The 9,334-nt window shown below is 53.3% G+C and overlaps 1 long non-coding RNA gene across 1 annotated transcript; it reads right to left on the bottom strand.

The window, feature by feature from the left end:
* Window positions 1-750: 750 nt before the first annotated feature.
* Window positions 751-5,603, bottom strand: LOC138422130 (uncharacterized). Its single transcript, XR_011249752.1, has 2 exons — window positions 5,463-5,603; window positions 751-995 (listed from the first exon to the last, which is right to left on the bottom strand). It is a non-coding gene; the product is annotated as an uncharacterized lncRNA (long non-coding RNA).
* Between the last annotated feature and the right edge of the window lie 3,731 nt (window positions 5,604-9,334).

Here is a 9,334-nt window from a genome sequence, read left to right as displayed (position 1 = left end):
AGGGGCTTCTCCAGGCAAGAATACCGGAGTTAGCTGCCATTTCCTTCTCCAGGGGATCTTCCCAACCCAGGGATCGAACCCATGTTCCTTATGTCTCCTGCAGGTCAGTTCTTTTACCACCAGTGGCACCTGAGAAGCCCCGAATGATATTATGCTCACAAAAAATTTTCAGTTTTAGGTGAGTCACTATTTAAACACCTGGGGCTTTCATGTAAAATTATGAATTTTCAGTCAAAGTCTTGATTTTGACCCCACCCTGTGCTAGCTTTACTTGAAGGAACTGTGGACCCCCCCTGGGGGAGTCTGCTGCCGTGGTGACAGACCCAAAGAAACCCCTCAGAAGGAAGTCAATGAGGGCATTGACCTTAGGAGAGCTCAGCCGTGGAGTCCCAGGTGCTGGCTGACCTCAGCATGACTGGGTCCTGCGAGCAAACACTCATATCCCCATGTGCGTGAGTGTCAAGTTTACAAAACACATCTACACAGGTGACCCTGGGGGCCAGAACATCTATACTCTCGCTCCCACTTCACAAGTGGGGAAATTGAGCTCTGGTCTCCGCTCATGCTGTCATAACAAAAGCCACAGTGTGGGCTCAAACAGCAGCTACTGATTTCTCACAGTCCTGGAGAATGGACATCCAAGATCAAGGTGATGGCCAACTTGGTTCCCAGGGAGAGCCTGCTCCCCAGCTTGCAGGCGGCGCCTTCTGACTGTGTGTTCACACAGCAGAGAGTGAATCTGATCTCTTCTTCTTTTAAAATTTATTTTTATTTATTTTTTGGCCGCGCTGGGTCTTCACTGTCACACTCAGGCTTTCCCCAGTTGCAGTGAGCAGGCGCTACTCCGTTGTGGTGCGCGGGGGCTTCTCATTGCGGTGGCGTCTTTTGTTCTGGAGAGCAGGCTCTAAGGCACAGGCCCAGCAGTTGTGGTACATGGGTTTAGTTGCTCCGCAGCATGAGGGATCTTCCCAGACCAGGGATCAAACCCACGTCCCCTGCATTAGGAGACAGAGTCTTAACCACTGGACCACAAGGAAGTCCCTTTTCATCTTCTTATGGGGAGACTAATTCCATCCTGAGGGCCCCACCCTCATGACCTCATCTCAATTTATCACCTCCCATAATTCTCGTTTCCAAGTACCATCATGTCAGGGGTTAGAGCTTCCACATGCGATCTTTGGTGGGACACCAACACTTAGCCTGTAACCCACAGGGAGAGGAAGCCACAGCCCTGCAGCTGCCCCCGAGATGGGACCGAGGCCAGACCCAGATTCCAGCCACATCATCCTCATAGTAGCAAACTGTGGGGGCTAGGGGGTTCTGGGTGACTCCCCCCAGAGAATAATCATGATGATACAGTTACCGGTACTGTTCTGCACTTCACAAACACACGAGAGGGAAGGCACTTAGGTCCATTTTCCAGATGCGGAATCTGAGGCTCAGAGAGGAACAGTGACTTGCTGAAGCTCAGCCACTTAGTGAGTAGATGGTCTCGCTCTGGGGGTCTTGCTCCCAAGGTGTGGCTCTCCTTGTGTGGGGACGGGGTGTGATTATGGGATGGCCACGTGGATGCTCCTTGTTGGAATCCAGTGAGCGACTTTTCCTCCAGGGCTCTGGGGACTAACCATCACCCAGCCGGAGTCCTCCCAGCTCCCAAGTGTCCCCCGGGCCTGCCACCCCAGCCAGATATTGGGCCCCTGCTGGTTCACTTTCATGCATTGGAGAAGGAAATGGCAACCCACTCCAGTGTTCTTGCCTGGAGAATCCAGGGGACGGGAGAGCCTGGTGGGCTGCCGTCTATGGGGTCACACAGAGTCGGACACGACTGAAGCGACTTAACAGCAGCAGCTGGTTCTGCAGCCCAAGCCCTCTCTGAGTCAGCAAAGGGTGACAGGAACCCCGGGGGGGCCAGTCCAAAGAAACAAGAGGACCCTGAAACAGATGGGCCCCAGCACAGCCGCCTGCTCCCCTTCCTCCCCAAGGAGCTGCAGCAGCCACAGCCACCTGCCCTCTCCTGTCTCTGGGTTCTCACCTGGACTTGCAGCCAGGTGGCAGCCAGGGCCGCGTCCTCCTCCCCCGTGAGGCTGGTTGGCGGTTGCTGGAGAACCTGTGTGGCCTGGGTTTCCTTGCTCTGTGGCTGGTGCCAAGGGCAAGAGTCCCCAAATGGGCAGAAGTCACAGGTCACTTCTGTCTCAAGCCTTCTGGCTGCAAGGGAAGGGAGCAGACCCCTCCTCTCAGTGGATAACGACAGTCGGTCCACAGTCCGAGGAACTATGTGAGGTTCAAGGACTTGTTTTACCCATCTTAGAAAACCCAACTGGCCACCCTACTCCACATGAGAAAACCAGGGGTTGGAGCACCCCAAACCTGCTCCTCCATGGGTGGACAGCAGGCCACTCCCACTGCTCAGGAAGAGATCCTGCTCTTACCTCCCGCCCAGCTTGCCAGCTCTTCTCACCCCCTTGCAAGTCACCATCCCCTGTGCCTCCTGACTACTCTCTCTTTTCCCCACACGACAGCCACATGACCCGTGGAAAAGTTCATCAGACCAGGTCCCTGTGGTCTCAAAGCCCTCAAGTGAGCCCCATAGCGTTGTGGGTGGAGTAAAAACCCAATCCTTACTATGGCCTAAAACTGCGCCTCCACCCTGCCCCCTCTTCCTCTGTCCTCTGTCCCCCATCTCCTGTCCCCTTCACTCCAGCCACGCTGATCCAGCCCCTCCCAGACCATAGCTCCTGCCCCAGGACAGATGCAGGTCCCCAGGCCCATCTCCAGTGCCAACTTCAAAGCGGTGCCTCTCTGACCACCTCCCTGAAATCGCAAACATCCCTCATTCCCCACAAACACACCCAGACCCTTTCCCACCTTTATTTTCTCCTTACTACCACCTGACCTATTATTTAGTCAATTTATATACTCAGCTTGAATTTTGTTGACTGTCTTTCCTCTCCACTGGAGTATAAAGATTTGGCCTATTTTGTTCAATGCCCTGGTCCAGGGTTACTAAATGTTTGTTGAGCGAATAAACAGGTGGGGAAAATGCCACAGGTGGACGTGGGCCCCTTGCTGGCGTCTGGTCTGGGCCTTCTTTTCCTGTGGAGTTTCGTCTGGAGTCCCCTCTTCCTCCTGGTCCAGGAAGTGGCCTTTGGGAGAGCAGCTGCTCAGTTTGGATGAAAACCAGGACTGTCCTGTACAGACCTGGCCCCTAGATCTAGGCCAGACCAGGGGTGCAGGGCCTAAACTCCCTGGGACTTAAACAAACTCCATGCCCAGGTCTCCCTCAATCAAGCCTTCATCCTGGGGTCCATGGTGTTGGTCTCGCTCTCTCTCTTTTTTGTTTTTTTTGGCCTTGCTGCAAGGCTTTGGCATTCTAGTTCCCGGACCAGGGATCGAACCTGTGCCCCCCCAGCAGGGAAAGCTTGGAGTCCCAACCCCTGGAGTGCCAGGGAATTCCCAGTCCATGGTGTTTGAATCTCTCCCCATCCAGTGTTGGTTTCAGAGAGGAGAGGTAAGCATCTTACAATCAATTATGGGGAGACCCAGAGGTGGCGCAGCAGAGACCGCCAAGCTAACTGCAGAGAGCAACACACGGACCTCGAAAGAGCACCGAGAGACAGAGTGAGACAAGGCAGGCTCAGCACACAGAGCCGCCCAGAGGCCTCAAGATCTCCTGGCCGTTTGTTTAGTGATGAAGACACGAACAAGTGATTCCTGAACAATACGGCTTGTCACAGAGACGCAGGGGCACTGAGCTAGAAGTATTGACTGAGTCCACAGAGGGCACGGGTGGCTCCTGAGAGGATGGCACTGTGGCCTTTACGCTCAGACCTATTTCACAATTGGGTCCAGGAGTCAACAGGTTAGGGTTATATAAGACGTGTGCTCTGCACGGGGCAGGAGTCCACGGGGAAAAGTGAGTAAATAGAAGGAAAATGAGTGGCGACTGAGTGCGGCGAAACAGGGGTGGGAGTTCCAGAAAGAATGAAGCTTCCAGGGGTCTCTGCGGAGCAGCCAGGGCTGAGAGCTGTCTGGGGACTGTCCAGGGGGTCGTGGAATGTGAGCTCCAGGAGCTCACCCTGGTCACAGTCATGGCCAGCAGAGGCGGCCACCGGCCAGGGTTGCACCACCCCAGCGATGCCCCGGAGCCCCGTGCCACAGCGGCAGGGACCCTGATGCAATCCTCTGCCATTGTGCAGCCTGGCTGTCCTGCCAGCCTGGACTCTGCCCTTCGCGGGGCCCAGCCCCCACTGTGGCCTCCAGCTGCCCTCTTCTTCCAGGCTCCGTCTAGAAGCCCTTGGGGTCATGGCCCTGTGGCACCAAGCAAGCCACTTCTGGTCCCTGAACCTTCCTTTGCCACCTCCCGAGCGGCGCTGGGGCTTGAGGAGCCACGTGGGGGCTGCTGGGGACGTGGGCTCCCTAGCCAAGCCCCTGTATACATCTGCTCTTCTTCTCCTTGATGGTGGGACCCCAACCAGTTACTCAACTGCTCCATCTGTGAATTGGGTACCTGCCTGGTGGGCTGGTACCACACCTGGAGGGGAAGAGCCAGCCAGGGCACAGGTGCAGTACCAGAGTCTGCTAGTGTGATGACCGAATTCCACTGAGGACTCAGTGAACAGTTTTTCACATGAAATTAGGGATGTGCCTTAAAATTGATGAGGGGTCAAAGTACAGCCCACCGCATTCCGCTTTTCCTTGTTGTTCAGTCACTCTGTCCTGTCCAACTCTTTGCGACCCCACAGACTGCAGCACACCAGGCTTCCCTGTCCGTCACCATCTCCCAGAGTCTGCTCAGACTCATGTCCATTGAGTCGATGACACCATCCAACCATCTCATCCTCTATCATCCCCTTTTTCCTCCTGCCCTCAATCTTTCCCAGCATCAGGGTCTTTTCCAATGAGTCGGCTCTTTGCATCAGGTGGCCAAAGTATTGGAGCTTCAATAGAAAGAGTAACGGCTGCTCTTTCTAGCAGCTTGTAAATGAACCAGGGTCTTTTCCACCAATTAGATGTGATGGAACACAGAAGTGTTACTAAGCACAGCTGTGCAGGGCGTGACAAAATCCACAGAGGGGAAGTTGAGGAAGGGCTCTGTGAACCAGGAGTGGTGTTAACAATGCCTGGGCTCAGGGTCCCCAGAGAAGGTCCTGGGCTGCACCCTGGGCACCACAGCCCCTAGACCCTTGATCCCTTTCCGGGAGTCTCAGAGACTCCAAGGCGCCCACAGACAGTCATAATCTCTCAATGCAGAGGCGGAAGAGAGGGGTGAACAGGTCAGTGCAGCCATCAATAAAAGGGGGGTCATGAGCAGTGATGATCACAGTGACTGAGGTCAAGGTGGCAGGACAAAGAGGAGAGAGGGCAGCTCTGAGAACTTGGGAGGCAGGGCGGCAGGTGACTGGGAGGGGTCAGAGGGTGGCCAGCAGAGGTGTACCTTATATTTGATCCAATGCACCCCTTACCGTCACCACGGGAGGGACAGTGCAGACCAAAAGCGTTCCCAGGCCAGGTGGCCCTCCAGGTGGAAACAGGCAGCTGGGCAATGGGGGCAGTGCTGCGGGGAACCCGGGGATCCTTCTTGCTGTGCCCAAGCCCCTCCCCTCAGGATGAGGTGCTGAGGCAGCAGCCACACCCCAGCTCACACCTCGGGTTACTGATCCCTCCCCACGGAAACCGACATGTAGATTTGACTTCCCTTTTCATGTATTCATGCTTTATTTCAGCTCATACCTTTTTCAACAATTGTATGATAAAACACTCATGACACAAAATTGGCCATTGGTGTCACTGAGTACACTCCCAGAGCTGTGCAGCAAACCCCGCATCCAATTCCCAAATATTTTTCGCATCTAGAGGGAAGCCTTGTGCCCACGATCAGTCACCCCCAAACCCTGTGCCACCCTCCAGCGAACACAAATCTACCTGAAGTCTCTGTACATTTGCTTATTCAGGGAACCTCTTCTGGGAGGAAATCATACAATAGTTACTATTTTCTTAAAAACATTTTTTTTTTAATCTATGTATCTGGCCTGTGGGATCTTTAGTTGTGACATGTGGAATCTCGTTCCCTGCCCAGGGTTCGAACCTCAGCCGCTTGCATGTGGAGTTCAGAGCCTTAGCCCCTGGGTCACCAGGGACGTCTCAAGTCTGGCTTCCTTAACATAACGTGTTTTCAAGGTTCATTCATATTGTAGCGTGAATCAGAGCTTCATTCATTTGTACGGTTGAATCATATTCTCTTGTACGGCTGGGCCACACTGGTTTACTCATTCCTCTGTGGACACCGGGGTTGGCGACTGTGGGTTACCCTGTTGTGAGCGTGGGTGTATGTTTCTGCTGAGCTCTGGTTTTAGTTCTCCAGGGGATAGACACAGGAGTAGAAGCACCGGCTTTACAGGGGAACCCGAGTGGGCTTCTGCGAGCATGGCAGGGGTGCACGTGGTGGCTACGCTGACTCACCCCGCCCAAGCCAGGCCTGAAAGAGCAAAGCTCCTCAGCCTCCCCCACACCCCTCCACCCAGCCGTGACCCAGCAGCTGTGCCCAGGGAGCAGGTGCTGACTGGGCCTAGCCTCTGGGCTGGAGCCAAGGAGTTCCCACCCACTAGCCCAATGGACAGTCTGCAGCTCAAAACTGATAGGACAAAGTAGATGATTAAATAGTTAATCCCACCAGGGGATTATAAGTAGAAAAATATGGGAGACCCCTGTACGTTAATGATTATTCAAGAGAGCAGGTTTGCTTAAATATAAAACCAAGCAGGCTTGCGTAGCAACAAAGCCTTGCAACAGAAGCACGAGAAGTGTCCCCAAACAGTAAAACAATGGTGGCATGAGCCCCACATCCTGCCCAGTGAGCTCAGCAGGTTAATGATCCCTAGGACATGTTGTCTGCACACATGAGAAACAATTTGTGGGCCTAGCTTGAAATGTGGGGACAAGAAAACTCCCCTGCCCAACCTGGAGGAGAAACTGATGATGAAAGCCTGATGTCTTCTCAAGAAACACAAAGGCGGTCTACTCCCCCTCCCCACTTTTCCTTTGATTATAGCCCAGCAAATTCTCACCCACCCACTTGTGAGCCCCACAAGCATCCTATCCTAGTGTCTATGTCCTTAGGCACTCAGCGTGTCCGACTCTTTGCAACCCCATGGGCTGTTGCCCACCAGGCTCCTCTGTCCATGGGGATTCTCCAGGCAAGAATACTGGAGTGGGTTGCCATGCCCTCCTCCAGGGGATCTTCCCAACCCAGGAATCGAACCAGGGTCTCCTGCATTGCAAGCAGATCTTTTTATCTGCTGAGCTACCAGGGAAACCCCATCCTATTTTAATAAATCACTTCGTCTCTCGCTGAATTCTCGCTGTGCTGAGATACACAGGATTGTGGTACTGGGGCATTTCCCCCACCCGGAAATGCCGCCCAAATGGTTTCACAAGCATAAGTGCTTGTAACACCTTTGGTCAGGTTTGTGCAATACTGGGCACCCTCCATGTCCTGCAGAGGCTCTGCTGCACCCCTGAGGGCATCTGGGTTTGAGACCTAGGAACCTGCCTTGGTTCAGGGAGGGGTAGGTTCTCCTGAAAAGGCCCACCAGGTAAGTCCTGTTCCAGGTGAGACCAGGGATGCCCAGGTGTGGGCTAAGCTGGACCTGTAGTTACTAAAACCTTGGCTCTCTGTGCACCTTCCTTTGCCAGGCAAAGGGGGAACACAGTAGGCTAGTGCTTCAGGAACCATACCCACCTCTATGCTGAGTAGGGAGAAGCTATATAGTCAGGCAGGGGTATGTGATAAGGATCAAGGCAGTAACAGTCTTAGTTCCTTCTTCTGCAAAGTTTCAAAAGAGGGATATGCTATGTGCTCAGCTGCTTCAGTGTCCAACTCTTTGCAACCCCGTGGAGCCCACCAGGCTCCTCTGTGCATGAATTCTCCAGGCAAGAATATTGGAATGGGCTGCCATTTCGTTCTCCAGGGGATCTTCCCAACCCTCATTCCCTGCATTGCAGGTTGATTGTTTATTTACTGAGCCATCTGGGAAGCTCAAAAGGGTGGGGTTGCTGACATGATTAGCATGTGGGGGGGGCGGTGCTGGGCGAGGAGTGTGGTATCCTAGCTGGTCTCTATCCTAATCTTGATGAGCCTCTCTGGTCCCTTCGAGCTGGCCTCAGGTGATTTCACTGCTGCTTCTCCCTTTGATTAGCCTCTGTCCTGCCCTTTGGAACTGAGAGGAAGTCATGGAGGCTGGAGTCTTACCTATAAGGAATGGGGGATTAAAAGGCCTCCATGCCCAGGAACCCCACAAGGCCCTGCTGGGCATCACTATCTCCTTGTAGGGGGGGGTCACCTACTGTGGCTAGGGTGTGAGGGGTGTGAGAGCACAGAACAGAGGGGACCCCTGCAGGGACACTGAGGTAATTACCCCACAAAAGCCACATATGAGGCAAATTGATCTGGAGCCAGTACCAAAGTTTGGCCACCTGATGCAAAGAGCATCTTTTTCACTGGAAAAGATCCTAATGCTGGGAAAGGTTGAGGGCAAGAAGAGAAAGAGGTGACAAAGGATAAGATGGTTGGATAGCATCACCAGCTCAATGGACATGAGTCTGAGCAAACTCAGGGACATAGTGAAGGCCAGGGAAGCCTGGGGTGCTGCAGTTCATGGGGTCACAGAGTCAGACATGACTTAGTGACTGAACAGCAACAACCACCAGAGCTTATCACTTATCAGCATTGGAAGCAGCAGGAGATAAGAGAGTGCCCTTCTCAAAGGGTTTGGAGAATGCAGTTTAGGTATGTGGGAAAGAGAACAGATGTCTGTTTTGTTTCGGATGATCCTAAAACATTTTGCTCCCATCAGTTTGTAGACAAAGAATGTCACCTGCCTTTTCAGTAAACAAAGGATATTGTGGCCATAAATCCAAGAGCCACTGCAGCTGACCCTGTGGTACACCCTGAGGGGAACTCAAGATGCAGAAAAACAGGACACTGGCCTTAAGTAGTTAAGATGTATATTCAAGAATGAGAGAGAAGGGGCGGGGGTGGGGAGAGACAGGTCAGAGGAATGATTTCAATGACTCTTGTATCTTACCATACAAAGAAAGGCACTAAACTCATTAATTTGAGGACTTTGCTGATGGAGTAATAGATAAGAATCCTCCTGCCAATGCGGAGGACAGGGGTTCGATCCCTGGTCCAGCATGTTTCCACGTTTCAGAGCAACTAAGCCTGTGTGCCGCAACTACCGAGCCTGCACTCTAAGGCCTGCGTGGGGCAACTCCTGAAGCCTGCATGCGCTCCAGCCTGTGCAGCGCAACAAGAGAAGCCTCCAGAGTGAGACGC

The sequence above is a fragment of the Ovis canadensis genome, chromosome 17 (genome assembly GCF_042477335.2).
Source record: "Ovis canadensis isolate MfBH-ARS-UI-01 breed Bighorn chromosome 17, ARS-UI_OviCan_v2, whole genome shotgun sequence".
Lineage (NCBI taxonomy): Eukaryota > Metazoa > Chordata > Mammalia > Artiodactyla > Bovidae > Ovis > Ovis canadensis.
The sequence above is the reverse complement of the archived record's forward strand: the minus strand, read 5'-3'. Positions and strand labels throughout refer to the sequence as shown.